The 27,467-nt window shown below is 42.9% G+C and overlaps 46 non-coding genes across 46 annotated transcripts; all 46 read left to right on the top strand.

Annotated features, from left to right (window-relative positions):
- The first annotated feature begins 322 nt into the window (after positions 1-322).
- Trnar-ucu (transfer RNA arginine (anticodon UCU)) lies at positions 323-395 on the top strand. The gene has a single exon. It is a non-coding gene; the product is annotated as a tRNA-Arg (tRNA).
- Positions 396-872: 477 nt separating this feature from the next.
- Trnar-ucu (transfer RNA arginine (anticodon UCU)) lies at positions 873-945 on the top strand. The gene has a single exon. It is a non-coding gene; the product is annotated as a tRNA-Arg (tRNA).
- A 636-nt stretch (positions 946-1,581) lies between these two features.
- On the top strand, positions 1,582-1,654 carry Trnar-ucu (transfer RNA arginine (anticodon UCU)). The gene has a single exon. It is a non-coding gene; the product is annotated as a tRNA-Arg (tRNA).
- Positions 1,655-1,863: 209 nt separating this feature from the next.
- On the top strand, positions 1,864-1,936 carry Trnar-ucu (transfer RNA arginine (anticodon UCU)). Its single transcript has one exon. It is a non-coding gene; the product is annotated as a tRNA-Arg (tRNA).
- A 69-nt stretch (positions 1,937-2,005) lies between these two features.
- On the top strand, positions 2,006-2,078 carry Trnar-ucu (transfer RNA arginine (anticodon UCU)). The gene has a single exon. It is a non-coding gene; the product is annotated as a tRNA-Arg (tRNA).
- Positions 2,079-2,147: 69 nt separating this feature from the next.
- On the top strand, positions 2,148-2,220 carry Trnar-ucu (transfer RNA arginine (anticodon UCU)). Its single transcript has one exon. It is a non-coding gene; the product is annotated as a tRNA-Arg (tRNA).
- A 354-nt stretch (positions 2,221-2,574) lies between these two features.
- On the top strand, positions 2,575-2,647 carry Trnar-ucu (transfer RNA arginine (anticodon UCU)). Its single transcript has one exon. It is a non-coding gene; the product is annotated as a tRNA-Arg (tRNA).
- A 762-nt stretch (positions 2,648-3,409) lies between these two features.
- On the top strand, positions 3,410-3,482 carry Trnar-ucu (transfer RNA arginine (anticodon UCU)). The gene has a single exon. It is a non-coding gene; the product is annotated as a tRNA-Arg (tRNA).
- Positions 3,483-3,694: 212 nt separating this feature from the next.
- On the top strand, positions 3,695-3,767 carry Trnar-ucu (transfer RNA arginine (anticodon UCU)). The gene has a single exon. It is a non-coding gene; the product is annotated as a tRNA-Arg (tRNA).
- A 69-nt stretch (positions 3,768-3,836) lies between these two features.
- Positions 3,837-3,909, top strand: Trnar-ucu (transfer RNA arginine (anticodon UCU)). Its single transcript has one exon. It is a non-coding gene; the product is annotated as a tRNA-Arg (tRNA).
- A 7,773-nt stretch (positions 3,910-11,682) lies between these two features.
- Trnar-ucu (transfer RNA arginine (anticodon UCU)) lies at positions 11,683-11,755 on the top strand. Its single transcript has one exon. It is a non-coding gene; the product is annotated as a tRNA-Arg (tRNA).
- A 353-nt stretch (positions 11,756-12,108) lies between these two features.
- Trnak-uuu (transfer RNA lysine (anticodon UUU)) lies at positions 12,109-12,181 on the top strand. Its single transcript has one exon. It is a non-coding gene; the product is annotated as a tRNA-Lys (tRNA).
- A 904-nt stretch (positions 12,182-13,085) lies between these two features.
- Trnar-ucu (transfer RNA arginine (anticodon UCU)) lies at positions 13,086-13,158 on the top strand. The gene has a single exon. It is a non-coding gene; the product is annotated as a tRNA-Arg (tRNA).
- A 6,061-nt stretch (positions 13,159-19,219) lies between these two features.
- On the top strand, positions 19,220-19,292 carry Trnar-ucu (transfer RNA arginine (anticodon UCU)). The gene has a single exon. It is a non-coding gene; the product is annotated as a tRNA-Arg (tRNA).
- A 211-nt stretch (positions 19,293-19,503) lies between these two features.
- Trnar-ucu (transfer RNA arginine (anticodon UCU)) lies at positions 19,504-19,576 on the top strand. The gene has a single exon. It is a non-coding gene; the product is annotated as a tRNA-Arg (tRNA).
- Positions 19,577-19,645: 69 nt separating this feature from the next.
- Positions 19,646-19,718, top strand: Trnar-ucu (transfer RNA arginine (anticodon UCU)). Its single transcript has one exon. It is a non-coding gene; the product is annotated as a tRNA-Arg (tRNA).
- Positions 19,719-19,929: 211 nt separating this feature from the next.
- Trnar-ucu (transfer RNA arginine (anticodon UCU)) lies at positions 19,930-20,002 on the top strand. Its single transcript has one exon. It is a non-coding gene; the product is annotated as a tRNA-Arg (tRNA).
- Positions 20,003-20,071: 69 nt separating this feature from the next.
- Trnak-uuu (transfer RNA lysine (anticodon UUU)) lies at positions 20,072-20,144 on the top strand. Its single transcript has one exon. It is a non-coding gene; the product is annotated as a tRNA-Lys (tRNA).
- A 70-nt stretch (positions 20,145-20,214) lies between these two features.
- Trnar-ucu (transfer RNA arginine (anticodon UCU)) lies at positions 20,215-20,287 on the top strand. The gene has a single exon. It is a non-coding gene; the product is annotated as a tRNA-Arg (tRNA).
- A 69-nt stretch (positions 20,288-20,356) lies between these two features.
- On the top strand, positions 20,357-20,429 carry Trnar-ucu (transfer RNA arginine (anticodon UCU)). The gene has a single exon. It is a non-coding gene; the product is annotated as a tRNA-Arg (tRNA).
- Positions 20,430-20,498: 69 nt separating this feature from the next.
- On the top strand, positions 20,499-20,571 carry Trnar-ucu (transfer RNA arginine (anticodon UCU)). Its single transcript has one exon. It is a non-coding gene; the product is annotated as a tRNA-Arg (tRNA).
- A 69-nt stretch (positions 20,572-20,640) lies between these two features.
- On the top strand, positions 20,641-20,713 carry Trnak-uuu (transfer RNA lysine (anticodon UUU)). Its single transcript has one exon. It is a non-coding gene; the product is annotated as a tRNA-Lys (tRNA).
- Positions 20,714-21,048: 335 nt separating this feature from the next.
- Trnar-ucu (transfer RNA arginine (anticodon UCU)) lies at positions 21,049-21,121 on the top strand. The gene has a single exon. It is a non-coding gene; the product is annotated as a tRNA-Arg (tRNA).
- Positions 21,122-21,757: 636 nt separating this feature from the next.
- On the top strand, positions 21,758-21,830 carry Trnar-ucu (transfer RNA arginine (anticodon UCU)). The gene has a single exon. It is a non-coding gene; the product is annotated as a tRNA-Arg (tRNA).
- Positions 21,831-21,899: 69 nt separating this feature from the next.
- Positions 21,900-21,972, top strand: Trnar-ucu (transfer RNA arginine (anticodon UCU)). The gene has a single exon. It is a non-coding gene; the product is annotated as a tRNA-Arg (tRNA).
- A 353-nt stretch (positions 21,973-22,325) lies between these two features.
- Trnar-ucu (transfer RNA arginine (anticodon UCU)) lies at positions 22,326-22,398 on the top strand. The gene has a single exon. It is a non-coding gene; the product is annotated as a tRNA-Arg (tRNA).
- Positions 22,399-22,607: 209 nt separating this feature from the next.
- Trnar-ucu (transfer RNA arginine (anticodon UCU)) lies at positions 22,608-22,680 on the top strand. The gene has a single exon. It is a non-coding gene; the product is annotated as a tRNA-Arg (tRNA).
- Positions 22,681-22,749: 69 nt separating this feature from the next.
- Trnar-ucu (transfer RNA arginine (anticodon UCU)) lies at positions 22,750-22,822 on the top strand. The gene has a single exon. It is a non-coding gene; the product is annotated as a tRNA-Arg (tRNA).
- A 69-nt stretch (positions 22,823-22,891) lies between these two features.
- Trnar-ucu (transfer RNA arginine (anticodon UCU)) lies at positions 22,892-22,964 on the top strand. The gene has a single exon. It is a non-coding gene; the product is annotated as a tRNA-Arg (tRNA).
- Positions 22,965-23,175: 211 nt separating this feature from the next.
- Positions 23,176-23,248, top strand: Trnar-ucu (transfer RNA arginine (anticodon UCU)). The gene has a single exon. It is a non-coding gene; the product is annotated as a tRNA-Arg (tRNA).
- A 211-nt stretch (positions 23,249-23,459) lies between these two features.
- Trnar-ucu (transfer RNA arginine (anticodon UCU)) lies at positions 23,460-23,532 on the top strand. Its single transcript has one exon. It is a non-coding gene; the product is annotated as a tRNA-Arg (tRNA).
- A 493-nt stretch (positions 23,533-24,025) lies between these two features.
- Positions 24,026-24,098, top strand: Trnak-uuu (transfer RNA lysine (anticodon UUU)). The gene has a single exon. It is a non-coding gene; the product is annotated as a tRNA-Lys (tRNA).
- A 69-nt stretch (positions 24,099-24,167) lies between these two features.
- On the top strand, positions 24,168-24,240 carry Trnar-ucu (transfer RNA arginine (anticodon UCU)). The gene has a single exon. It is a non-coding gene; the product is annotated as a tRNA-Arg (tRNA).
- Positions 24,241-24,593: 353 nt separating this feature from the next.
- Trnar-ucu (transfer RNA arginine (anticodon UCU)) lies at positions 24,594-24,666 on the top strand. The gene has a single exon. It is a non-coding gene; the product is annotated as a tRNA-Arg (tRNA).
- Positions 24,667-24,877: 211 nt separating this feature from the next.
- On the top strand, positions 24,878-24,950 carry Trnak-uuu (transfer RNA lysine (anticodon UUU)). Its single transcript has one exon. It is a non-coding gene; the product is annotated as a tRNA-Lys (tRNA).
- A 69-nt stretch (positions 24,951-25,019) lies between these two features.
- On the top strand, positions 25,020-25,092 carry Trnak-uuu (transfer RNA lysine (anticodon UUU)). Its single transcript has one exon. It is a non-coding gene; the product is annotated as a tRNA-Lys (tRNA).
- A 69-nt stretch (positions 25,093-25,161) lies between these two features.
- Trnar-ucu (transfer RNA arginine (anticodon UCU)) lies at positions 25,162-25,234 on the top strand. Its single transcript has one exon. It is a non-coding gene; the product is annotated as a tRNA-Arg (tRNA).
- A 351-nt stretch (positions 25,235-25,585) lies between these two features.
- Trnak-uuu (transfer RNA lysine (anticodon UUU)) lies at positions 25,586-25,658 on the top strand. Its single transcript has one exon. It is a non-coding gene; the product is annotated as a tRNA-Lys (tRNA).
- Positions 25,659-25,727: 69 nt separating this feature from the next.
- Trnar-ucu (transfer RNA arginine (anticodon UCU)) lies at positions 25,728-25,800 on the top strand. Its single transcript has one exon. It is a non-coding gene; the product is annotated as a tRNA-Arg (tRNA).
- A 353-nt stretch (positions 25,801-26,153) lies between these two features.
- Positions 26,154-26,226, top strand: Trnar-ucu (transfer RNA arginine (anticodon UCU)). The gene has a single exon. It is a non-coding gene; the product is annotated as a tRNA-Arg (tRNA).
- Positions 26,227-26,437: 211 nt separating this feature from the next.
- On the top strand, positions 26,438-26,510 carry Trnak-uuu (transfer RNA lysine (anticodon UUU)). The gene has a single exon. It is a non-coding gene; the product is annotated as a tRNA-Lys (tRNA).
- A 69-nt stretch (positions 26,511-26,579) lies between these two features.
- On the top strand, positions 26,580-26,652 carry Trnak-uuu (transfer RNA lysine (anticodon UUU)). The gene has a single exon. It is a non-coding gene; the product is annotated as a tRNA-Lys (tRNA).
- Positions 26,653-26,845: 193 nt separating this feature from the next.
- Trnak-uuu (transfer RNA lysine (anticodon UUU)) lies at positions 26,846-26,918 on the top strand. The gene has a single exon. It is a non-coding gene; the product is annotated as a tRNA-Lys (tRNA).
- Positions 26,919-26,987: 69 nt separating this feature from the next.
- On the top strand, positions 26,988-27,060 carry Trnak-uuu (transfer RNA lysine (anticodon UUU)). The gene has a single exon. It is a non-coding gene; the product is annotated as a tRNA-Lys (tRNA).
- A 69-nt stretch (positions 27,061-27,129) lies between these two features.
- Positions 27,130-27,202, top strand: Trnar-ucu (transfer RNA arginine (anticodon UCU)). Its single transcript has one exon. It is a non-coding gene; the product is annotated as a tRNA-Arg (tRNA).
- Positions 27,203-27,271: 69 nt separating this feature from the next.
- Positions 27,272-27,344, top strand: Trnar-ucu (transfer RNA arginine (anticodon UCU)). The gene has a single exon. It is a non-coding gene; the product is annotated as a tRNA-Arg (tRNA).
- Positions 27,345-27,467: the final 123 nt, after the last annotated feature.

The raw sequence follows: 27,467 nt of genomic DNA, 5'->3' as shown, positions 1-27,467 counted from the left end.
CCTTGTTCACTAGTTTGACCTCTGCATCGCTGAGCTCACCACTAGTGGGTCAATAGATAGCGCGTTGGACTTCTAATCCAGAGGTTATGGGTTCGAGTCCCATCTAGGGTTATGTAAAATCTTTTGTTCGACATTCATCATCCGCTTTCACTGATTTATGTTGATAAATATTTATATATAGCCCTAGTGGTGCAATGGATAGCGCGTTGGACTTTTAATCCAGAGGTTATGGGTTTGAGTCCCATCTAGGGTTATGTAAAATCTTTTGTTCGATATCAATGATCCGCTTTCACTGATTTATGTTGATAAATATTTATATATAGCCCTAGTGGCGCAATGGATAGCGCGTTGGACTTCTAATCCAGAGGTTATGGGTTCGAGTCCCATCTAGGGTTATGTAAAATCTTTTGTTCGACATTCATCATCCGCTTTCACTGATTTATGTTGATAAATATTTATATATAGCCCTAGTGGTGCAATGGATAGCGCGTTGGACTTTTAATCCAGAGGTTATGGGTTTGAGTCCCATCTAGGGTTATGTAAAATCTTTTGTTCGATATCAATGATCCGCTTTCACTGATTTATGTTGATAAATATTTATATATAGCCCTAGTGGCGCAATGGATAGCGCGTTGGACTTTTAATCCAGAGGTTATGGGTTTGAGTCCCATTTAGGGTTATGTAAAATCTTTTGTTCGATATCAATGATCCGCTTTCACTGATTTATGTTGATAAATATTTATATATAGCCCTGGATAGCGCTTCTAATCCAGAGGTTATGGGTTCGAGTCCCATCTAGGGTTATGTAAAATCTTTTGTTCGATATTCATCATCCGCTTTCACTGATTTATGTTGATAAATATTTATATATAGCCCTAGTGGCGCAATGGATAGCGCGTTGGACTTCTAATCCAAAGGTTATGGGTTCGAGTCCCATCTAGGGTTATGTAAAATCTTTTGTTCGACATTCATCATCCGCTTTCACTGATTTATGTTGATAAATATTTATATATAGCCCTAGTGGCGCAATGGATAGCGCGTTGGACTTTTAATCCAGAGGTTATGGGTTTGAGTCCCATCTAGGGTTATGTAAAATTTTTTGTTCGATATCAATGATCCGCTTTCACTGATTTATACTGATAAATATTTATATATAGCCCTAATGGCGCAAGGATAGCGCGTTGGACTTCTAATCCAGAGGTTATGGGTTTGAGTCCCATCTAGGGTTATGTAAAATCTTTTGTTCGACATTCATCATCCGCTTTCACTGATTTATGTTGATAAATATTTATATATAGCCCTAGTGGGTCAATGGATAGCGCGTTGGACTTCTAATCCAGAGGTTATGGGTTCGAGTCCCATCTAGGGTTATGTAAAATCTTTTGTTCGACATTCATCATCCGCTTTCACTGATTTATGTTGATAAATATTTATATATAGCCCTAGTGGTGCAATGGATAGCGCGTTGGACTTTTAATCCAGAGGTTATGGGTTTGAGTCCCATCTAGGGTTATGTAAAATCTTTTGTTCGATATCAATGATCCGCTTTCACTGATTTATGTTGATAAATATTTATATATAGCCCTAATGGCGCAATGGATAGCGCGTTGGACTTCTAATCCAGAGGTTATGGGTTCGAGTCCCATCTAGGGTTATGTAAAATCTTTTGTTCGACATTCATCATCCGCTTTCACTGATTTATGTTGATAAATATTCATATATAGCCCTAGTGGCGCAATGGATAGCGCGTTGGACTTTTAATCCAGAGGTTATGGGTTTGAGTCCCATCTAGTTATGTAAAATCTTTTGTTCGATATCAATGATCCGCTTTCACTGATTTATGTTGATAAATATTTATATATAGCCCTAGTGGCGCAATGGATAGCGCGTTGGACTTCTAATCCAGAGGTTATGGGTTCGAGTCCCATCTAGGGTTATGTAAAATCTTTTGTTCGACATTCATCATCCGCTTTCACTGATTTATGTTGATAAATATTTATATATAGCCCTAGTGGCGCAATGGATAGCGCGTTGGACTTCTAATCCAGAGGTTATGGGTTCGAGTCCCATCTAGGGTTATGTAAAATCTTTTGTTCGATATTCATCATCCGCTTTCACTGATTTATGTTGATAAATATTTATATATAGCCCTAGTGGCGCAATGGATAGCGCGTTGGACTTCTAATCCAGAGGTTATGGGTTCGAGTCCCATCTAGGGTTATGTAAAAATCTTTTGTTCGACATTCATCATCCGCTTTCACTGATTTATGTTGATAAATATTTATATATAGCCCTAGTGGCGCAATGGATAGCGCGTTGGACTTTTAATCCAGAGGTTATGGGTTTGAGTCCCATCTAGGGTTATGTAAAATTTTTTGTTCGACATTCATCATCCGCTTTCACTGATTTATGTTGATAAATATTTATATATAGCCCTAGTGGTGCAATGGATAGCGCGTTGGACTTTTAATCCAGAGGTTATGGGTTTGAGTCCCATCTAGGGTTATGTAAAATCTTTTGTTCGATATCAATGATCCGCTTTCACTGATTTATGTTGATAAATATTTATATATAGCCCTAGTGGCGCAATGGATAGCGCGTTGGACTTCTAATCCAGAGGTTATGGGTTCGAGTCCTATCTAGGGTTATGTAAAATCTTTTGTTCGACATTCATCATCCGCTTTCACTGATTTATGTTGATAAATATTTATATATAGCCCTAGTGGTGCAATGGATAGCGCGTTAGACTTTTAATCCAGAGGTTATGGGTTTGAGTCCCATCTAGGGTTATGTAAAATCTTTTGTTCGACATTCATCATCCGCTTTCACTGATTTATGTTGATAAATATTTATATATAGCCCTAGTGGTGCAATGGATAGCGCGTTAGACTTTTAATCCAGAGGTTATGGGTTTGAGTCCCATCTAGGGTTATGTAAAATCTTTTGTTCGATATCAATGATCCGCTTTCACTGATTTATGTTGATAAATATTTATATATAGCCCTAGTGGCGCAATGGATAGCGCGTTGGACTTTTAATCCAGAGGTTATGGGTTTGAGTCCCATCTAGGGTTATGTAAAATCTTTTGTTCGATATCAATGATCCGCTTTCACTGATTTATGTTGATAAATATTTATATATAGCCCTAGTGGCGCAATGGATAGCGCGTTGGACTTTTAATCCAGAGGTTATGGGGTTTGAGTCCCATCTAGGGTTATGTAAAATCTTTTGTTCGATATCAATGATCCGCTTTCACTGATTTATGTTGATAAATATTTATATATAGCCCTGGATAGCGCTTCTAATCCAGAGGTTATGGGTTCGAGTCCCATCTAGGGTTATGTAAAATCTTTTGTTCGATATTCATCATCCGCTTTCACTGATTTATGTTGATAAATATTTATATATAGCCCTAGTGGCGCAATGGATAGCGCGTTGGACTTCTAATCCAGAGGTTATGGGTTCGAGTCCCATCTAGGGTTATGTAAAATCTTTTGTTCGACATTCATCATCCGCTTTCACTGATTTATGTTGATAAATATTTATATATAGCCCTAGTGGCGCAATGGATAGCGCGTTGGACTTTTAATCCAGAGGGTTATGGGTTTGAGTCCCATCTAGGGTTATGTAAAATTTTTTGTTCGATATCAATGATCCGCTTTCACTGATTTATACTGATAAATATTTATATATAGCCCTAATGGCGCAATGGATAGCGCGTTGGACTTCTAATCCAGAGGTTATGGGTTCGAGTCCCATCTAGGATTATGTAAAATCTTTTGTTCGATATCAATGATCCGCTTTCACTGATTTATGTTGATAAATATTTATATATAGCCCTAGTGGCGCAATGGATAGCGCGTTGGACTTCTAATCCAGAGGTTATGGGTTCGAGTCCCATCTAGGGTTATGTAAAATCTTTTGTTCGATATTCATCATCCGCTTTCACTGATTTATGTTGATAAATATTTATATATAGCCCTAATGGCGCAATGGATAGCGCGTTGGACTTCTAATCCAGAGGTTATGGGTTTGAGTCCCATCTAGGGTTATATAAAATCTTTTGTTCGACATTCATCATCCGCTTTCACTGATTTATGTTGATAAATATTTATATATAGCCCTAGTGGGTCAATAGATAGCGCGTTGGACTTCTAATTCAGAGGTTATGGGTTCGAGTCCCATCTAGGGTTATGTAAAATCTTTTGTTCGACATTCATCATCCGCTTTCACTGATTTATGTTGATAAATATTTATATATAGCCCTAGTGGTGCAATGGATAGCGCGTTGGACTTTTAATCCAGAGTGAATTGTAGGCCGCAACAAACCAACAAGACAGCGCCAACTGACAGCGACAGGGACAGGAATGAGGGAGGAAACGGGGAAGGACTCCCGAATGGAGCCTCAAGACTAACGGAACCAAGGGGGAAAACGGCTCCTAAACGCGCTTGAGAGGGGGGAAACCACTGAAAGAAAGAAAGAGAGGAGACATGAGGGACAAGTGAATGAAAGGTAAAACAATACGAAAAGGACTAAGTAAGATCCCCAATAAATGAGGGTGCGCGCGTTGCGGATCCATCCTGAAAAAGACGATGCCAGGCAGACGAGGCGTGTGCTGGCGAGGAAAACCATGATGGCGGCGCAGAGAGGGTTCATTTCCGAAGGTTGGGAGGAAGGTTGGTTCGACGGAATGGAGGTTGAAGACAGGGGGGGGTTAAGTCTGTGCCAGAAGGTTGACAGAAAATACAAACAAAACAGGGGCTACCCAAAATGGGACAGAAAAAGGTAAAACAACAGGACAAGATACTTTTGGAACTCGAGCGGATTACCAGCCAAATTGATAGAAAAGAAACTGACTGTTGTCGCAGGGGTAGGAACGTGGATCGTAGGACCGAAAGGGGGCGAGTTCGAATCCCAGCACCTGCCTTTTTTTGGCTGTTATGATGAAGGCAAACGCATATGTAGGCCATGAGGCTTGCAAAAATGTCGAATATCAGATTATCGTCCCCTTCAAGCCTCGTTGCCTACTCTGCGTCGCTTGAAGCGTTGTTGGATCGGCTCTTGAGCATCTGTAATACTCGTCCAGAAAGCTTCTAAGTATTGTGCTCTCTTGGCCGGATCACTGATGGTGCTTTCCGCATGTTGGGTGGCGATTGATTGCCACCGGAGAATAGGGCATGATGGGAGCGTAATGAAACGGACATTTTGGATGTGGACTTCTTGTGTACGACCTGAGCCAAAGTGTCGGACAATTGCGGACTTGCCATTCTGCGAAACATGGATTACGCGGGCGGGCAGACTGAACTTTGGGGCAATTTTGCGGTCGCCCTCAACTCGGGACGCGGCAGCAAATTCCTTGTCGGATAAGGAAACCAGGATAATGTCATTCAACTCAAACAAATCGTGCGTTCGACCCGGCTGATCAAGCTTGGACAAGTAGAGAAACTGAGCATGAGCACGTTCAATCTGTTTCAATCGGATTTCGGATATGACCTTAGCCCGCTGAACGTCGTCAGCATGTCGTAGGAAACGCCAATCATTCTCGACTGGGGGTCGGAGATCAATACCAAAGGTGATAAACGCAGGAGAGTCGCCCAAGGTTAAGTGGATTGTAGAGCGATAGGCGTAGACGGCCAGTTGAACTGCAGTGGGAAAAGGGGGATGTCTTTATTCTCGATATGAATGGAGGCGATGCCCTTCTTTAGGGTACGATGAAATGTCTCGATCAAGCTGTTGCCTTCGGGATGTTGGGACGTGGTACGCAAATGAGTGAAACCTAACAACTTGGACAACCGATCGAAGACATCGGACCAAAATGCGGGTCCTTTGTCAGAAACAACAGTCTTGGGTACTCCGTAGCGGCAAACCCAGTGCTCCAAAAACGTACGTGCAGTCGTTTCGGCCTTTGCATCTTTGACAACTACGCATTCGCACCAACGGCTGAGACGATCGATCATTGTGAGAACGTAAGGTTGATTGCGGACCCAAAGACAAGGGCCCCAGTGATCGATATGGACTTGCTCGAACAATGAAGTTGTTGGCGGCTGATGGATGAACTGGCCTTGATATTGCTCGATTCGTGGGCGTAAGCGTTGACAAGATAAACAAGAGCTGACAAAAGAAGCAACATCACGATGTAAGTTAGGCCAGTTACAACTTTTCAAAATAGTCTTAGCTGTTTTCACATGCCCCGCATGACGGAAGGGTGGAACAATATGACACGCGGCGATAACCTGTGAACGAAGTGCTGGTGGGATCCACAGACCATGGTTGTAGAAGATGATCTCGTTTCGCGTGGAGAATTGCTTGCCAGTTGGTCTGGGCACATAGGATCGTTGTGCGGTAACGATTTCGTCAAATGAGGGGAATGGCGTTGGAACAATGAGGGATGGTGTCGGTGGTGAAGCGTTGCTTATTTCAATGACATTTGCGCTAAGCTGCGAGGGTGAAAGTTGACATGGGATTGAAGAAGGAACCGAGGGGAGATAGGTCATTCTGTCGGCAAGAAGGTCATAATCATCAACAATAAAACGTGAAAAGAAATCGACATGATCCATTTCCTTGCCAGGCTTATGACGAAGGGTGAAATTGTACTCCGCCAAGCGACAGGACCAGCGAGCGAGTTTTCCGGTGTTGTTCTTCGACATGTACAGCAGAGACTGGTGATCGGTGAAGAGATCAAAGTGACGGCCGCGTAGATAATGATCGAAATGGTTGAGGGCCCAAAAGATGGCATAGCCCTCTTTTTCTCGTGTTGGCTGACGGAGTTCAGCAGCTTTTAAGGTGCAAGAGGCGAATTCAACTGGAATGAGCTTTTCATCACGACGGACTGAGAGAATGGCACCAACAGCGTAGTCTGAAGCATCGGTCTCGAGAACGAAATCGTCATCTTCAAGTGGAAGAACAAGAACTGAAGTCGCTAACTGATGTGCGCAGAATTCGAGGGCAAACTGATGGTTGGGTGTCCATTCAAATACGACTTTGGACTTGAAAAGATCTGATAGATGGTGGGCAAAGTGAGAAAAGGCTGGAATGTACTGGCGGAAATAACTTAGCAGGCCGAGGACTTTGCGAACTTCTGGGACTGAAGTCGGTGGGCGGATGTGCGAAAGGACTTCGACTTTCTTTGGATTTGGTCGGATGGTGCCATGGGCGAGGATATGACCTAGATATAGAAGGGATTTATGGAAGAACTGGGACTTGACGATGTTCATCCGAAGCCCAAAATGGCGAAAACGTTGCAAAACAATTCGAAGAGTGCTGCAAACTTCGTCGACGGAGGTGCCGTGGATCAAGATGTCATCCAGGTAGACGAGGACGCCTTTCGGAAACAAGTCTTGGAGGATGAAATCCATGACACGCTGAAATGTGGCTGGTGCGTTCTTTAAGCCGAAAGGCATGACCACGAATTCATAAAGACCTGTAGGGGTGCGGAAGGCGGTAAACGGGGTACAACGTGGCTCCATGCAAATGTTCCAATACCCAGCACGAAGATCTAAGGCACAAAAGACGTTACTGCCACGGATAGAATTTAGAAGACTTGCGATCCGGGGGATCGGGTATTTGTCGGATGTAGTAACCTTATTGAGTTGGCGGTAATCAACACAAAAGCGCCAGAGTCCATTCTTCTTCCGCGTCAGGACGACTTCCGTAGCGTACGGCGAACAGGATGGCCTGATGATTCCGTCTTTTTCCATGATTTCGACTTCTTTCTTGATAATTTCAACCTGTTCGGCGGAGAAACGACGAGGGCGTTCGACAATCGGGCGCGTTGAGGAGAGTTCAATGACATGTGGTAGGACTTTGCACTTGCTTGGTCGCATGGAGGCCCAGATGTCGTGAAATTCCAAGAGAAGGGGTGAGAGTTGATCGACGATTTCAGGATATTCGACAGCCTGTAATGCTTCATCCACTCGTTGTTGGAGCTCTTGTCTTTCTTCGGCGGTGAGTGTGTTGATTGTAGATGACGAAGATATGAGAAGAGACTGGAGTTGCGATTTGAGTTGCACTGGGCCGTGGCGATTGACGAGGTAATTCTCTGAAAAATTGGCAACAAAATTAGTGGCAACAAAGAATGGGAGACCGAGAATAAATTGCCAGGGAAGATGATTGACTACGGCGAAGGTAAGATCGACAGATTGACTATTGGAAAGGGAGAAAGAAGAAGAGCCCCAATGGAGAATATCCATTGTGGAGCCCGTGCAACCAGATAGCGTCGAGGAAGGTTGATTATGGATTCTGTATGGAATTTGTGAAGCAATTTCGAAGGACATAACATTAACGGCGGCACCGGAATCAACGAGGCACAATATCGATATAGAATTTATGAAAAGATCAACAAAACGAAGGGAACAACGAGAGATGTTGCGAGCAACTAGCGAATAAATAGAAAAAAATGGACACGGAGACGGATTGGGAACACACTTGACGGGAGGGGGAGAATTAATATCGATGTTATTATTATTATTATGGGAGTTGTGGGGGGTTATGTTGGATGAATAGATAGATGATGGACATGAATAACGACGAAGGGGAAAAATTGGAGACGATTGAGATGGGGGATTGGATTTAGATGAATTATTATTGATGCTTATGGATGTGTTTTTCATGGAGGATGGGCAAGATATGGTTATGTGGTTGGGTTTGATGGATGGTGGGACTGAAAATTTGGCTGGTTATATGAAGACGAGTATATGGGGGTTGGGGAATACATAGGTGGGTAATATGGATAAATATATGATTGATAGGGGAATTGTTGACCTTGGGACATGATTGGGGATTGCATTGGAGGTGGTTGGGGTTGTTGGATTTCGAGGGACGACATTGGTTCGTCGTCAAGTGTTAGATCGATGAGGGGTGGACTGGATGACGATGAGGATGATTGTTGAACGAACTGTTGAAGTTGAGGGTTAGAAGCGTATGGAAATTGTTGATGATCTGGGATGTCAAGTGGAGTTGAATTTGAAGTGGTTGAAGTAGTTGTACGTGGAGCTTGGAGTTGGGCTAACTGCTGGTTGGCTTGTGTTGTATTTTCTCTTGCTTTGGCAATTCGATCCGACAGTTCAGATATGCGCGTGGTGTCAGGAACTGTTTTCTGGCTGACTCTGAAACTACCGCCCGATGTCGTTAAGAAGGTCTGACGTTGCATGGGGAGTCCGGAACGGGTTGTTGGTCTTTTCCACAAAGGGACACAGCGATGAACTCCGGCGTCTCTGGCTTGATTGCATTGGGGACAGATGAAAAGTGTTTTACCATTTTCGATTTGACGAATGGCCCATTGTTCATGCTTCTGATCCCTGAACCAACGGTTGATGTCGGCTTTACTCCAATTCCGGACGTCGGAAGGGAGTTGAGGCATATGTTGCAGGAATTCGGCTTCACGAGCAAGTAAGTCGGCCTGTTTGAGACGAAGATAAAGTTGATCTGCTGGCATTTGTTTTTCTTCTTCAGTCAAGAAAACGGGGCGTCTTTTCTCTTCCCTTTGTTGTTTGATATGAGACTGGAGTTCTTTAATGGCTTGCTCTGGAGTTAAATCGGTAAGTTGGGCGAGAATTGTTGGACTGATCTTCTTGGGTTGAGTGGTGGGGATGGGCAGCGTAATTGACTTGGGTTGTTCTTCTCTTTTGACGGTTGGGGTTGATGTAGACATTGCGAAAGGTGGAATTTCTGTTGGACTGGGTGAAGAAGTGGATTCGTCGATGTGGATGGCATGAATTCCTTTGGAACCATTGTGTGGTTCGCAGCGCTGACTGTCTGTTCTGTCATTGTCCGTTCTTTTTCCATGCATTGCGTTTTCTTGCGTTCCTTCCGTTTTTGTTTTTCCACAGGTCTTTTGTCGGTTTCCACAGGTCTGGTCGTTCACACAGGAAACTGCACACTTTCTACCTCACAGGCACCTCGGCTGTCTTATCCTAGTTGCAGCGAAGGGTCCACTCCTGATTGTTGGCTGCTAAGGTGACTAGTTTGACTGCTGTGATTGCTGTTACTCTTATGTCTTTCAGGGGTTTCGATCCACTGGCCATTTGCTGTTGTTCAGTTGTTTTTACCAACTGAGCTGGCGTCCCAGCATCAGTTCTTGTATTCACTTGATCCGGCCTTGTATTTTCCTCGGACTTGCAGATCCGATAGCACTTCAGCTTCTCCCTCCTAGGATCTGCAAGTCCTCTTTTTCTCCATTTTCTCCACGTTTTTTCCGTGTATTTTCCATTGTTCCCTGCGCTGTTCTCCACGGTCACGGCACCAATTGTGTGGTTCGCAGCGCTGACTGTCTGTTCTGTCATTGTCCGTTCTTTTTCCATGCATTGCGTTTTCTTGCGTTCCTTCCGTTTTTTGTTTTTCCACAGGTCTTTTGTCGGTTTCCACAGGTCTGGTCGTTCACACAGGAAACTGCACACTTTCTACCTCACAGGCACCTCGGCTGTCTTATCCTAGTTGCAGCGAAGGGTCCACTCCTGATTGTTGGCTGCTAAGGTGACTAGTTTGACTGCTGTGATTGCTGTTACTCTTATGTCTTTCAGGGGTTTCGATCCACTGGCCATTTGCTGTTGTTCAGTTGTTTTTACCAACTGAGCTGGCGTCCCAGCATCAGTTCTTGTATTCACTTGATCCGGCCTTGTATTTTCCTCGGACTTGCAGATCCGATAGCACTTCAACCATCAAGAAGAGCAAAGGCAACAAGCAATTGGTCGATGGATTCTTGAAGCCGGGCGATGGAGGAGTTGAGTTCAGTGTGAGAATCGGGCTTTGAGTTGTTGGAGAGGTCCCGCAAAGCTGAAATAAATGAAGATGGGGAACAGAGGAGAATAGGATCTGTTGGGTTGGCTGGGGTCCCTGACGTTGAAGACGAACTTTTGTTGCTAGGCCGGTGCCCACAACGTCCACCAATGAATTGTAGGCCGCAACAAACCAACAAGACAGCGCCAACTGACAGCGACAGGGACAGGAATGAGGGAGGAAACGGGGAAGGACTCCCGAATGGAGCCTCAAGACTAACGGAACCAAGGGGGAAAACGGCTCCTAAACGCGCTTGAGAGGGGGGGAAACCACTGAAAGAAAGAAAGAGAGGAGACATGAGGGACAAGTGAATGAAAGGTAAAACAATACGAAAAGGACTAAGTAAGATCCCCAATAAATGAGGGTGCGAGCGTTGCGGATCCATCCTGAAAAAGACGATGCCAGGCAGACGAGGCGTGTGCCGGCGAGGAAAACCATGATGGCGGCGCAGAGAGGGTTCATTTCCGAAGGTTGGGAGGAAGGTTGGTTCGACGGAATGGAGGTTGAAGACAGGGGGGGGTTAAGTCTGTGCCAGAAGGTTGACAGAAAATACAAACAAAACAGGGCTACCCAAAATGGGACAGAAAAAGGCAAAACAACAGGACAAGATACTTTTGGAACTCGAGCGGATTACCAGCCAAATTGATAGAAAGAAACTGACTGTTGTCGCAGGGGTAGGAACGTGGATCGTAGGACCGAAAGGGGGCGAGTTCGAATCCCAGCACCTGCCTTTTTTTGGCTGTTATGATGAAGGCAAACGCATATGTAGGCCATGAGGCTTGCAAAAATGTCGAATATCAGATTACAGAGGTTATGGGTTTGAGTCCCATCTAGGGTTATGTAAAATCTTTTTGTTCGATATCAATGATCCGCTTTCACTGATTTATGTTGATAAATATTTATATATAGCCCTAGTGGCGCAATGGATAGCGCGTTGGACTTCTAATCCAGAGGTTATGGGTTCGAGTCCCATCTAGGGTTATGTAAAATCTTTTGTTCGACATTCATCATCCGCTTTCACTGATTTATGTTGATAAATATTTATATATAGCCCTAGTGGTGCAATGGATAGCGCGTTGGACTTTTAATCCAGAGGATATGGGTTTGAGTCCCATCTAGGGTTATGTAAAATCTTTTGTTCGATATCAATGATCCGCTTTCACTGATTTATGTTGATAAATATTTATATATAGCCCTAGTGGCGCAATGGATAGCGCGTTGGACTTTTAATCCAGAGGTTATGGGTTTGAGTCCCATCTAGGGTTATGTAAAATCTTTTGTTCGATATCAATGATCCGCTTTCACTGATTTATGTTGATAAATATTTATATATAGCCCTAGTGGCGCAATGGATAGCGCGTTGGACTTTTAATCCAGAGGTTATGGGTTCGAGTCCCATCTAGGGTTATGTAAAATCTTTTGTTCGATATTCATCATCCGCTTTCACTGATTTATGTTGATAAATATTTATATATAGCCCTGGATAGCGCTTCTAATCCAGAGGTTATGGGTTTGAGTCCCATCTAGGGTTATGTAAAATCTTTTGTTCGACATTCATCATCCGCTTTCACTGATTTATGTTGATAAATATTTATATATAGCCCTAGTGGCGCAATGGATAGCGCGTTGGACTTTTAATCCAGAGGTTATGGGTTTGAGGTCCCATCTAGGGTTATGTAAAATTTTTTGTTCGATATCAATGATCCGCTTTCACTGATTTATACTGATAAATATTTATATATAGCCCTAATGGCGCAATGGATAGCGCGTTGGACTTCTAATCCAGAGGTTATGGGTTTGAGTCCCATCTAGGGTTATGTAAAATCTTTTGTTCGACATTCATCATCTTCTTTCACTGATTTATGTTGATAAATATTTATATATAGCCCTAATGGCGCAATGGATAGCGCGTTGGACTTCTAATCCAGAGGTTATGGGTTTGAGTCCCATCTAGGGTTATGTAAAATCTTTTGTTCGACATTCATCATCCGCTTTCACTGATTTATGTTGATAAATATTTATATATAGCCCTAGTGGGTCAATAGATAGCGCGTTGGACTTCTAATTCAGAGGTTATGGGTTCGAGTCCCATCTAGGGTTATGTAAAATCTTTTGTTCGACATTCATCATCCGCTTTCACTGATTTATGTTGATAAATATTTATATATAGCCCTAGTGGTGCAATGGATAGCGCGTTGGACTTTTAATCCAGAGGTTATGGGTTTGAGTCCCATCTAGGGTTATGTAAAATCTTTTGTTCGATATCAATGATCCGCTTTCACTGATTTATGTTGATAAATATTTATATATAGCCCTAGTGGCGCAATGGATAGCGCGTTGGACTTCTAATCCAGAGGTTATGGGTTCGAGTCCCATCTAGGGTTATGTAAAATCTTTTGTTCGACATTCATCATCCGCTTTCACTGATTTATGTTGATAAATATTTATATATAGCCCTAGTGGTGCAATGGATAGCGCGTTGGACTTTTAATCCAGAGGTTATGGGTTTGAGTCCCATCTATCCGCTTTCACTGATTTATGTTGATAAATATTTATATATGACCGGATCATAACCCAAACCGCCACAAGCATCACTCCGCTAAGAATTACCCACACGCTGGCTGGAAGGTTAACGGCGTCCAACTGAAGAGATATTAGCCGAGTAGGGCAAGGGAGACCGAGCAGGCTGAACAAATAACAAGGCCGTTGGAGGAGGAACTTCACGAATAACGAGAGCATCAACACTCCCACTATCCGCTTAATCCAGCGTAGTGCCCACGCTTTCACCCAGTTCAATATCGTTGGTGCCAGCAGCACCATTAATACACAAAGGAAGAGGAGGAACATAGTTTGATGTTGAGGTTCTTTGGTAATGAGAAAAACAAAAGGCAACTGAAACTGAAAAAGATGTCATTCATGTGTGGGACAACAGGTTTGTCTCCACGCACACACATGCGTTTACAAGTCTGCGTGACGTCTGGAGACGAAAGCTTCACAAACCTCCCCTAAGACTGCAAGCGCTGGCGTTTTGAGTCTTCCACATCGTCCCAGAACTCACGAAGACGTTTTCGTCGCTCGGCGAAATTCAGCATTGATGCTTCTTCTTCTATCACATGCTCCCAGACCTTCCGCTGCTCCTCATCTTTGGGGGGAACGATCCGACGGACATGCTGGATGTGGATTTTCCCTAGTTTGGCGAGTTAGGAGGTTACGAACTACTGCTGATTTTCCATTCTTGGTTGCTTGGAGAACACGGCAGGGCACTGACCACTTTGGAAGCACTTTAGCCCCGTGTTCGTTTCGCTGACCCAGCTTTGCAACTTCGGCCGGAGTAAGGGAACACAGCACTAGTTGGCCTTCCTCTAGCTTGTCTCCTTCGCGACCTTCATTCACCTTGGCCAAGCGGAGCACCGAACGACGGAGGGCTTGAAACTGCACATCTAGCCTTAGTGCATTCAAGAACTTCAGACGATCCTGTTCAGCCATCCCCTTTCGGCAGCGCCAATCATTCGCCAAAGGGGGGCGCAAATCCATTCCATACACCAGGTAGGCGGGGCTCTCGTTGGTAGCCGAGTGTGGAATGTTCCGATACCCTAGAAGAATGAGTTGCAGAACTTCTTCCAATGCAAGTGGATAACCGAACTGCCCGAAGTGAACCAGCCCTCGAGACAACACTTGATGAAAACGCTCCACCACGGCATTTCCTTCCGGATGGTACACCGTAGTTCGTAGCTTGTTCACCCCCAAGTCCGCGCATAGCTTCTTGAAAACCTCCCCCATGAAGTTAGTGCCATTATCAGTGACAATCCGTTCTGGTACTCCAAAGCGTGTAACCCACTGTGTCAGGAACGCACTGGCAGTTGCATTGGCCGACATGTCCTTAAGCACTACGGATTCGGCCCACTTCGTCGATTGATCAATCATATTGAGCACATGAACCATTGTACCGCAAAACTTGGTTGTCCACACGTCTAAGTAGACCAAGTCGAAAGGACCGGGATACGGGTGAGCCTTGAACAAACCTTGGAGACGTTCTAGTCCGGGACGCGTTCTTTGACACACTAAACACCCTCTGATGTAGTCGCCCACCTCAGCCTCTAGGTATGGCCAACTGAACATCCTCTTGATAATGCGAGCCGTCTTCTTGGCACCCCCATGGACGAAGGGGGACACTGCGTGGCAAGCTGCGATTACCTTGCTTCGGTAAGCGGGAGGGACCCACATGGCGTTCCGGTGGTAGATAATCCCATCTCGAGAAAAATAGCCTTTCCCCACAGGAGGAGTTTCCTTTCGCTGCGCATCAAGAATCTCCTCTGGTCGAACAAGCTCCGGAGAAAAGAGAATCGACGGGACAGCACTTGTGCACAATACCATCCGGTCTTCAACCCCATCATCTTCATACAAACAGCGCGAAAAGAAATCGACGTGCTGCAAATCTTGCCCTCTTTTCCAGAACACATCCATTGAGTACTCAGACAACAAGGACGCCCAGCGCGCCAACTTCCCTGAACTTGCTTCCATCAACCATTTCAAACTTTGGTGGTCAGTGTGCACGGTGAAATGACGACCTCGCAAAAAGCAGTCAAACTTCTTAAGGCCACTGATGATTGCCCAAGCCTCCTTCTCCCGAGTCGGCCACCTCTGCTCCGGACCTTTGAGCTTTAGCGAGTAGAACTCAATCGGCATCCAGCTATTATCCCGTTGTACATACAAAATTGCCCCAACCGCCCGGTCGGACGCATCGCACTCCATCAGAAACTGGTCGCCATCTACTGGGATCTGTAGGACGGCGTCGCACAGCTTTGAAACCACACGTTGGAAAGCTTGTTGACACTCGACGGACCAACGGATCGGTGCTGTCTTGCTTTTGGCACTCTTGAGTTGGTCGGTCAGGGGAATTACATCTTTGGCAAAACCAGGGATGAAACCTTGGAAGTAGCCTAGCATGCCGAGCACTGCGCGCAACTCAGTGACGTTCCGCGGGGTGGTGACCTTCCTCAGCGCATCCACTTTAGCTGGATTCGGTTTGATGACACCATTCTCAATGACGTACCCCAAATAGACCAACGAGCGGGGGAAGAAGACGCATTTCGCCAGATTCAACGTGAAACCCGCTGCTTGCAATCTCGCCAGTACTACTTCAAGGAGCTTCTGTGCTTCTACAAACGACGTGGCGTGGACTAGAATGTCGTCTAAGTAGACAAGAACCCCTTTGTAGCACAAATCGCCGAGGAGTGCTTCCATAGCCCTTTGGAATGTGGCAGGCGCATTTGACAAGCCGAACGGCATGACGAGGAACTCGTATAAACCCTTGAAACAACGAAACGCAGTATACTTAATGGAAGATTCCTCCATAGGAATTTGCCAATATCCCGCGCGTAAATCCAACGCTGCGAAATACCCGCACCCCTTTACTGCTCGGATTAGACTTGCAATTCTGGGGATGGGATGCTTGTCCTTGATAGTGTGGTTGTTCACCAAGCGGAAATCAATGCACATCCTCCAACCACTAGGCTTCTTCTTCACCATGACAATCTCACTGCTGTACGGAGAATTAGAGTGCCGAATGACTCCTTGCTCCAACATGCCATCAATTTCTTTACTAATGATTTCACGTTGTTCCACGGATTCTGGTCTTGGTCGTGATACGATTGGGCGGTTGGTGTTTAAGCGGATGACATGTGACAATGCTTTCACCAACCCGCGCCTCTCCCCCCTCCAAAGGCCAGAATACCGCCGAAGCAACTCTCGTACCGCTTCTTGCTCTTCTTCCTCAATTCCCTCCATTTTCAACTTTTGCAGAGTTTTCTCCTCCTCTCCATCCAATGGAGTTCCCTCGGTGACCACATTGACTGATGGACCGAATGCAAGACCCGACAGGATGGAAACGGGACCTTTGGGTGTAGTCAAAATTCCACTCTTGACGTCGACGACAGCTTCCACATTCTGAAGAAATGGTAGACCAAGGATGATCGCCTTTGGGATAGCGTCAGACACTGCAAATACCACTTCGTCATTGTGACCATTCGTCAACACAATCGGAACAGAAATCCACTTTTTAATTCTTGTCTTCTTTCCTTGTACTCCGGCAAAGGTGTCTATGGGGCTGTCCACAAGCTTGAACTTCATTTGGCTGGCGAGGTGTGGGTGAATCACATTGATCTGGGCTCCAGTATCCAGAACCCCTACAAAGTCCTCCCCTAGACATGAGAATTCAATGAGGCGCAACTTTTGGATGAGACCTTTGCCGTCTGACGCAGCATGATTGGCGCCAGAGACTTTCAATACATAAGCACACAACAACAACAATCGATCACAGAAAAAAGCGTATACATACATGAATGGGGACACGAAGAATCTGCTCCAGAAAAAAAAACTGCTGAGATTCCACCTGCTGGGCTGCGTGTCCGTCAGCCCTGCCGGCCTAAAAAATGATTAGCTGCCTGCACCAAGTTCACGGTAGCCGAGGATTCTGAGGGTTGTTCTGGCTGTTGTTCCACTTGTTGGTTTTCCATGACGTGGTCTGTGTCTGGAAGTCGTGAGTTGGTGGTTGGGGGTTCTGGAGGGTTCGACTGAACAAATTTCTCGTGCTGTTGTACCAAATGCGTCAACTCTTTCAAGTTTTGGAATGACTTTTGGATTTGGTCCGGGTCCACAAACGCTCGATGTTGGATTCTGAGCCCCCCCCGGCCTTCTTGAGAAACTATGGTTTGGTTAAACTTCCCTCCTTGCCCTCTCTTTGCAACCCAATTCGTTCCGACGCACACGTGGTTTGCTCCAACAACTTGGTGGCACGTTGGACACACATGACATTCGAACCCGCGTTCCTTCATGCGTGCGACGTAGTTGGCATTGCGGCGTTGGCGGATAATGTCAACAATTGTGCGCCTGGTGAAACTTAGCTGCTCTTCCGTCAGGATACCAATGTCCTCCGAGTCTGTCGGCCGAATCGTGAAGTCTTTTTCCGTTTTCCACTTGATATCGAGTTGGGCCAACGACTTCCTAGCCACTTCTTTTTCTTCCTCCGTCAACAGAGCTGGCTTTCGTTGAAGGTTTCGGATTTCTTGAGCCTGTTGGGCTATCTTTTTCGCCATCTCCAGAAAATCTTCCCCCACGAACTTTTGTAGGAACTCTGCTGAGACTTGATGCGTTGTGTTATCGAGCTGAAACTCTTCTGTCTTAGAGTCTGAGGTTGCCTGCTGCTGGACTATCGAGGTTGAGGACGAGGAGTTGGACTCGCCGTCCTGTGCTTTGTTTGACTGCTTTGAAACGGACTTCTTGGCTTTGTTCTTGCCTTTGCGCTTCGGTTGCGGACGAGTGGCAATGTTCACTGTTGGCATGCTGGTGCTTTCTTCGTCAGAGTCATTGGAGGTTTCTCCATCACAACTGTCTGGTTGTACTTCAAGGTTGTCCGGTTTGCAAGTGTGTGGGTAGTGTGCGGTGCTTGCTGATTTTTTTACTAACTTTTTTATCTCTGCACATTCCTCTGCCAGCGACTCGTTCAAATCTTGAACTACCATACACACTACCCCTTGCTCTGAACGCTTGATCTTCAATTCCTGAATTGACTGATTTAACTCGCGAAGAAGATCGACCATCGTCGACAAGAGACTTCGGAGACCTTCGTCTTGCGAGGTTACTTGGGAATCTTTGCTCTGTAGTGCTGCGACTAGGGCAGTTGCAAATTCGAGTTGACTTGAATGGCTTATGGCGTTTGGTTCCCGGCCTTGGAGCCAATTTGACCGGATCATAACCCAAACCGCCACAAGCATCACTCCGCTAAGAATTACCCACACGCTGGCTGGAAGGTTAACGGCGTCCAACTGAAGAGATATTAGCCGACAAGGGAGACCGAGCAGGCTGAACAAATAACAAGGCCGTTGGAGGAGGAACTTCACGAATAACGAGAGCATCAACACTCCCACTATCCGCTTAATCCAGCGTAGTGCCCACGCTTTCACCCCAGTTCAATATCGTTGGTGCCAGCAGCACCATTAATACACAAAGGAAGAGGAGGAACATAGTTTGATGTTGAGGTTCTTTGGTAATGAGAAAAACAAAAGGCAACTGAAACTGAAAAAGATGTCATTCATGTGTGGGACAACAGGTTTGTCTCCACGCACACACATGCGTTTACAAGTCTGCGTGACGTCTGGAGACGAAAGCTTCACAATATATAGCCCTAGTGGCGCAATGGATAGCGCGTTGGACTTTTAATCCAGAGGTTATGGGTTTGAGTCCCATCTAGGGTTATGTAAAATCTTTTGTTCGATATCAATGATCCGCTTTCACTGATTTATGTTGATAAATATTTATATATAGCCCTGGATAGCGCTTCTAATCCAGAGGTTATGGGTTCGAGTCCCATCTAGGGTTATGTAAAATCTTTTGTTCGATATTCATCATCCGCTTTCACTGATTTATGTTGATAAATATTTATATATAGCCCTAGTGGCGCAATGGATAGCGCGTTGGACTTCTAATCCAGAGGTTATGGGTTTGAGTCCCATCTAGGGTTATGTAAAATCTTTTGTTCGACATTCATCATCCGCTTTCACTGATTTATGTTGATAAATATTTATATATAGCCCTAGTGGCGCAATGGATAGCGCGTTGGACTTTTAATCCAGAGGTTATGGGTTTGAGTCCCATCTAGGGTTATGTAAAATTTTTTGTTCGATATCAATGATCCGCTTTCACTGATTTATACTGATAAATATTTATATATAGCCCTAATGGCGCAATGGATAGCGCGTTGGACTTCTAATCCAGAGGTTATGGGTTTGAGTCCCATCTAGGGTTATGTAAAATCTTTTGTTCGACATTCATCATCTTCTTTCACTGATTTATGTTGATAAATATTTATATATAGCCCTAATGGCGCAATGGATAGCGCGTTGGACTTCTAATCCAGAGGTTATGGGTTTGAGTCCCATCTAGGGTTATGTAAAATCTTTTGTTCGACATTCATCATCCGCTTTCACTGATTTATGTTGATAAATATTTATATATAGCCCTAGTGGTGCAATGGATAGCGCGTTGGACTTTTAATCCAGAGGTTATGGGTTTGAGTCCCATCTAGGGTTATGTAAAATCTTTTGTTCGATATCAATGATCCGCTTTCACTGATTTATGTTGATAAATATTTATATATAGCCCTAGTGGCGCAATGGATAGCGCGTTGGACTTCTAATCCAGAGGTTATGGGTTCGAGTCCCATCTAGGGTTATGTAAAATCTTTTGTTCGACATTCATCATCCGCTTTCACTGATTTATGTTGATAAATATTTATATATAGCCCTAGTGGCGCAATGGATAGCGCGTTGGACTTTTAATCCAGAGGTTATGGGTTTGAGTCCCATCTAGGGTTATGTAAAATCTTTTGTTCGATATCAATGATCCGCTTTCACTGATTTTATGTTGATAAATATTTATATATAGCCCTAGTGGCGCAATGGATAGCGCGTTGGACTTCTAATCCAGAGGTTATGGGTTCGAGTCCCATCTAGGGTTATGTAAAATCTTTTGTTCGACATTCATCATCCGCTTTCACTGATTTGTGTTGATAAATATTTATATATAGCCCTAGTGGCGCAATGGATAGCGCGTTGGACTTCTAATCCAGAGGTTATGGGTTCGAGTCCCATCTAGGGTTATGTAAAATCTTTTGTTCGATATTCATCATCCGCTTTCACTGATTTATGTTGATAAATATTTATATATAGCCCTAGTGGCGCAATGAATAGCGCGTTGGACTTCTAATCCAGAGGTTATGGGTTCGAGTCCCATCTAGGGTTATGTAAAATCTTTTGTTCGACATTCATCATCCGCTTTCACTGATTTATGTTGATAAATATTTATATATAGCCCTAGTGGCGCAATGGATAGCGCGTTGGACTTTTAATCCAGAGGTTATGGGTTTGAGTCCCATCTAGGGTTATGTAAAATTTTTTGTTCGATATCAATGATCCGCTTTCACTGATTTATACTGATAAATATTTATATATAGCCCTAATGGCGCAATGGATAGCGCGTTGGACTTTTAATCCAGAGGTTATGGGTTTGAGTCCCATTTAGGGTTATGTAAAATCTTTTGTTCGATATCAATGATCCGCTTTCACTGATTTATGTTGATAAATATTTATATATAGCCCTGGATAGCGCTTCTAATCCAGAGGTTATGGGTTCGAGTCCCATCTAGGGTTATGTAAAATCTTTTGTTCGATATTCATCATCCGCTTTCACTGATTTATGTTGATAAATATTTATATATAGCCCTAGTGGCGCAATGGATAGCGCGTTGGACTTCTAATCCAAAGGTTATGGGTTCGAGTCCCATCTAGGGTTATGTAAAATCTTTTGTTCGACATTCATCATCCGCTTTCACTGATTTATGTTGATAAATATTTATATATAGCCCTAGTGGCGCAATGGATAGCGCGTTGGACTTTTAATCCAGAGGTTATGGGTTTGAGTCCCATTTAGGGTTATGTAAAATTTTTTGTTCGATATCAATGATCCGCTTTCACTGATTTATACTGATAAATATTTATATATAGCCCTAATGGCGCAAGGATAGCGCGTTGGACTTCTAATCCAGAGGTTATGGGTTTGAGTCCCATCTAGGGTTATGTAAAATCTTTTGTTCGACATTCATCATCCGCTTTCACTGATTTATGTTGATAAATATTTATATATAGCCCTAGTGGGTCAATGGATAGCGCGTTGGACTTCTAATCCAGAGGTTATGGGTTCGAGTCCCATCTAGGGTTATGTAAAATCTTTTGTTCGACATTCATCATCCGCTTTCACTGATTTATGTTGATAAATATTTATATATAGCCCTAGTGGTGCAATGGATAGCGCGTTGGACTTTTAATCCAGAGGTTATGGGTTTGAGTCCCATCTAGGGTTATGTAAAATCTTTTGTTCGATATCAATGATCCGCTTTCACTGATTTATGTTGATAAATATTTATATATAGCCCTAATGGCGCAATGGATAGCGCGTTGGACTTCTAATCCAGAGGTTATGGGTTCGAGTCCCATCTAGGGTTATGTAAAATCTTTTGTTCGACATTCATCATCCGCTTTCACTGATTTATGTTGATAAATATTTATATATAGCCCTAGTGGCGCAATGGATAGCGCGTTGGACTTCTAATCCAGAGGTTATGGGTTTGAGTCCCATCTAGGGTTATGTAAAATCTTTTGTTCGACATTCATCATCCGCTTTCACTGATTTATGTTGATAAATATTTATATATAGCCCTAGTGGGTCAATGGATAGCGCGTTGGACTTCTAATCCAGAGGTTATGGGTTCGAGTCCCATCTAGGGTTATGTAAAATCTTTTGTTCGACATTCATCATCCGCTTTCACTGATTTATGTTGATAAATATTTATATATAGCCCTAGTGGTGCAATGGATAGCGCGTTGGACTTTTAATCCAGAGGTTATGGGTTTGAGTCCCATCTAGGGTTATGTAAAATCTTTTGTTCGATATCAATGATCCGCTTTCACTGATTTATGTTGATAAATATTTATATATAGCCCTAATGGCGCAATGGATAGCGCGTTGGACTTCTAATCCAGAGGTTATGGGTTCGAGTCCCATCTAGGGTTATGTAAAATCTTTTGTTCGACATTCATCATCCGCTTTCACTGATTTATGTTGATAAATATTTATATATAGCCCTAGTGGCGCAATGGATAGCGCGTTGGACTTTTAATCCAGAGGTTATGGGTTTGAGTCCCATCTAGTTATGTAAAATCTTTTGTTCGATATCAATGATCCGCTTTCACTGATTTATGTTGATAAATATTTATATATAGCCCTAGTGGCGCAATGGATAGCGCGTTGGACTTCTAATCCAGAGGTTATGGGTTCGAGTCCCATCTAGGGTTATGTAAAATCTTTTGTTCGACATTCATCATCCGCTTTCACTGATTTATGTTGATAAATATTTATATATAGCCCTAGTGGCGCAATGGATAGCGCGTTGGACTTCTAATCCAGAGGTTATGGGTTCGAGTCCCATCTAGGGTTATGTAAAATCTTTTGTTCGATATTCATCATCCGCTTTCACTGATTTATGTTGATAAATATTTATATATAGCCCTAGTGGCGCAATGGATAGCGCGTTGGACTTCTAATCCAGAGGTTATGGGTTCGAGTCCCATCTAGGGTTATGTAAAATCTTTTGTTCGACATTCATCATCCGCTTTCACTGATTTATGTTGATAAATATTTATATATAGCCCTAGTGGCGCAATGGATAGCGCGTTGGACTTTTAATCCAGAGGTTATGGGTTTGAGTCCCATCTAGAGTTATGTAAAATTTTTTGTTCGATATCAATGATCCGCTTTCACTGATTTATACTGATAAATATTTATATATAGCCCTAATGGCGCAATGGATAGCGCGTTGGACTTCTAATCCAGAGGTTATGGGTTTGAGTCCCATCTAGGGTTATGTAAAATCTTTTGTTCGACATTCATCATCCTCTTTCACTGATTTATGTTGATAAATATTTATATATAGCCCTAGTGGGTCAATGGATAGCGCGTTGGACTTCTAATCCAGAGGTTATGGGTTTGAGTCCCATCTAGGGTTATGTAAAATTTTTTGTTCGATATCAATGATCCGCTTTCACTGATTTATACTGATAAATATTTATATATAGCCCTAATGGCGCAATGGATAGCGCGTTGGACTTCTAATCCAGAGGTTATGGGTTTGAGTCCCATCTAGGGTTATGTAAAATCTTTTGTTCGACATTCATCATCCTCTTTCACTGATTTATGTTGATAAATATTTATATATAGCCCTAGTGGGTCAATGGATAGCGCGTTGGACTTCTAATCCAGAGGTTATGGGTTCGAGTCCCATCTAGGGTTATGTAAAATCTTTTGTTCGACATTCATCATCCGCTTTCACTGATTTATGTTGATAAATATTTATATATAGCCCTAGTGGTGCAATGGATAGCGCGTTGGACTTTTAATCCAGAGGTTATGGGTTTGAGTCCCATCTAGGGTTATGTAAAATCTTTTGTTCGATATCAATGATCCGCTTTCACTGATTTATGTTGATAAATATTTATATATAGCCCTAGTGGCGCAATGGATAGCGCGTTGGACTTCTAATCCAGAGGTTAGGTTCGAGTCCCATCTAGGGTTATGTAAAATCTTTTGTTCGACATTCATCATCCGCTTTCACTGATTTATGTTGATAAATATTTATATATAGCCCTAGTGGCGCAATGGATAGCGCGTTGGACTTTTAATCCAGAGGTTATGGGTTTGAGTCCCATCTAGGGTTATGTAAAATCTTTTGTTCGATATCAATGATCCGCTTTCACTGATTTATACTGATAAATATTTATATATAGCCCTAATGGCGCAATGGATAGCGCGTTGGACTTCTAATCCAGAGGTTATGGGTTTGAGTCCCATCTAGGGTTATATAAAATCTTTTGTTCGACATTCATCATCCGCTTTCACTGATTTATGTTGATAAATATTTATATATAGCCCTAGTGGGTCAATAGATAGCGCGTTGGACTTCTAATCCAGAGGTTATGGGTTCGAGTCCCATCTAGGGTTATGTAAAATCTTTTGTTCGACATTCATCATCCGCTTTCACTGATTTATGTTGATAAATATTTATATATAGCCCTAGTGGTGCAATGGATAGCGCGTTGGACTTTTAATCCAGAGGTTATGGGTTTGAGTCCCATCTAGGGTTATGTAAAATCTTTTGTTCGATATCAATGATCCGCTTTCACTGATTTATGTTGATAAATATTTATATATAGCCCTAGTGGCGCAATGGATAGCGCGTTGGACTTCTAATCCAGAGGTTATGGGTTCGAGTCCTATCTAGGGTTATGTAAAATCTTTTGTTCGACATTCATCATCCGCTTTCACTGATTTATGTTGATAAATATTTATATATAGCCCTAGTGGTGCAATGGATAGCGCGTTAGACTTTTAATCCAGAGGTTATGGGTTTGAGTCCCATCTAGGGTTATGTAAAATCTTTTGTTCGATATCAATGATCCGCTTTCACTGATTTATGTTGATAAATATTTATATATAGCCCTAGTGGCGCAATGGATAGCGCGTTGGACTTTTAATCCAGAGGTTATGGGTTTGAGTCCCATCTAGGGTTATGTAAAATCTTTTGTTCGATATCAATGATCCGCTTTCACTGATTTATGTTGATAAATATTTATATATAGCCCTAGTGGCGCAATGGATAGCGCGTTGGACTTTTAATCCAGAGGTTATGGGTTTGAGTCCCATCTAGGGTTATGTAAAATCTTTTGTTCGATATCAATGATCCGCTTTCACTGATTTATGTTGATAAATATTTATATATAGCCCTAGTGGCGCAATGGATAGCGCGTTGGACTTCTAATCCAGAGGTTATGGGTTCGAGTCCCATCTAGGGTTATGTAAAATCTTTTGTTCGACATTCATCATCTTCTTTCACTGTTTTATGTTGCTAAATATTTATATATAGCCCTAGTGGTGCAATGGATAGCGCGTTGGACTTTTAATCCAGAGGTTATGGGTTTGAGTCCCATCTAGGGTTATGTAAAATCTTTTGTTCGATATCAATGATCCGCTTTCACTGATTTATGTTGATAAATATTTATATATAGCCCTAGTGGCGCAATGGATAGCGCGTTGGACTTCTAATCCAGAGGTTAGGTTCGAGTCCCATCTAGGGTTATGTAAAATCTTTTGTTCGACATTCATCATCCGCTTTCACTGATTTATGTTGATAAATATTTATATATAGCCCTAGTGGCGCAATGGATAGCGCGTTGGACTTTTAATCCAGAGGTTATGGGTTTGAGTCCCATCTAGGGTTATGTAAAATCTTTTGTTCGATATCAATGATCCGCTTTCACTGATTTATACTGATAAATATTTATATATAGCCCTAATGGCGCAATGGATAGCGCGTTGGACTTCTAATCCAGAGGTTATGGGTTTGAGTCCCATCTAGGGTTATATAAAATCTTTTGTTCGACATTCATCATCCGCTTTCACTGATTTATGTTGATAAATATTTATATATAGCCCTAGTGGGTCAATAGATAGCGCGTTGGACTTCTAATCCAGAGGTTATGGGTTCGAGTCCCATCTAGGGTTATGTAAAATCTTTTGTTCGACATTCATCATCCGCTTTCACTGATTTATGTTGATAAATATTTATATATAGCCCTAGTGGTGCAATGGATAGCGCGTTGGACTTTTAATCCAGAGGTTATGGGTTTGAGTCCCATCTAGGGTTATGTAAAATCTTTTGTTCGATATCAATGATCCGCTTTCACTGATTTATGTTGATAAATATTTATATATAGCCCTAGTGGCGCAATGGATAGCGCGTTGGACTTCTAATCCAGAGGTTATGGGTTCGAGTCCTATCTAGGGTTATGTAAAATCTTTTGTTCGACATTCATCATCCGCTTTCACTGATTTATGTTGATAAATATTTATATATAGCCCTAGTGGTGCAATGGATAGCGCGTTAGACTTTTAATCCAGAGGTTATGGGTTTGAGTCCCATCTAGGGTTATGTAAAATCTTTTGTTCGATATCAATGATCCGCTTTCACTGATTTATGTTGATAAATATTTATATATAGCCCTAGTGGCGCAATGGATAGCGCGTTGGACTTTTAATCCAGAGGTTATGGGTTTGAGTCCCATCTAGGGTTATGTAAAATCTTTTGTTCGATATCAATGATCCGCTTTCACTGATTTATGTTGATAAATATTTATATATAGCCCTAGTGGCGCAATGGATAGCGCGTTGGACTTTTAATCCAGAGGTTATGGGTTTGAGTCCCATCTAGGGTTATGTAAAATCTTTTGTTCGATATCAATGATCCGCTTTCACTGATTTATGTTGATAAATATTTATATATAGCCCTGGATAGCGCTTCTAATCCAGAGGTTATGGGTTCGAGTCCCATCTAGGGTTATGTAAAATCTTTTGTTCGATATTCATCATCCGCTTTCACTGATTTATGTTGATAAATATTTATATATAGCCCTAGTGGCGCAATGGATAGCGCGTTGGACTTTTAATCCAGAGGTTATGGGTTCGAGTCCCATCTAGGGTTATATAAAATCTTTTGTTCGACATTCATCATCCGCTTTCACTGATTTATGTTGATAAATATTTATATATAGCCCTAGTGGCGCAATGGATAGCGCGTTGGACTTTTAATCCAGAGGTTATGGGTTTGAGTCCCATCTAGGGTTATGTAAAATTTTTTGTTCGATATCAATGATCCGCTTTCACTGATTTATACTGATAAATATTTATATATAGCCCTAATGGCGCAATGGATAGCGCGTTGGACTTCTAATCCAGAGGTTATGGGTTTGAGTCCCATCTAGGGTTATGTAAAATCTTTTGTTCGACATTCATCATCTTCTTTCACTGATTTATGTTGATAAATATTTATATATAGCCCTAATGGCGCAATGGATAGCGCGTTGGACTTCTAATCCAGAGGTTATGGGTTTGAGTCCCATCTAGGGTTATGTAAAATCTTTTGTTCGACATTCATCATCCGCTTTCACTGATTTATGTTGATAAATATTTATATATAGCCCTAGTGGTGCAATGGATAGCGCGTTGGACTTTTAATCCAGAGGTTATGGGT

The sequence above is a fragment of the Condylostylus longicornis genome, unplaced genomic scaffold (assembly GCF_029603195.1).
Source record: "Condylostylus longicornis isolate FDR11 unplaced genomic scaffold, ASM2960319v2 ptg000733l, whole genome shotgun sequence".
NCBI lineage: Eukaryota > Metazoa > Arthropoda > Insecta > Diptera > Dolichopodidae > Condylostylus > Condylostylus longicornis.
This window is presented reverse-complemented; position numbering and strand designations above follow the sequence as displayed.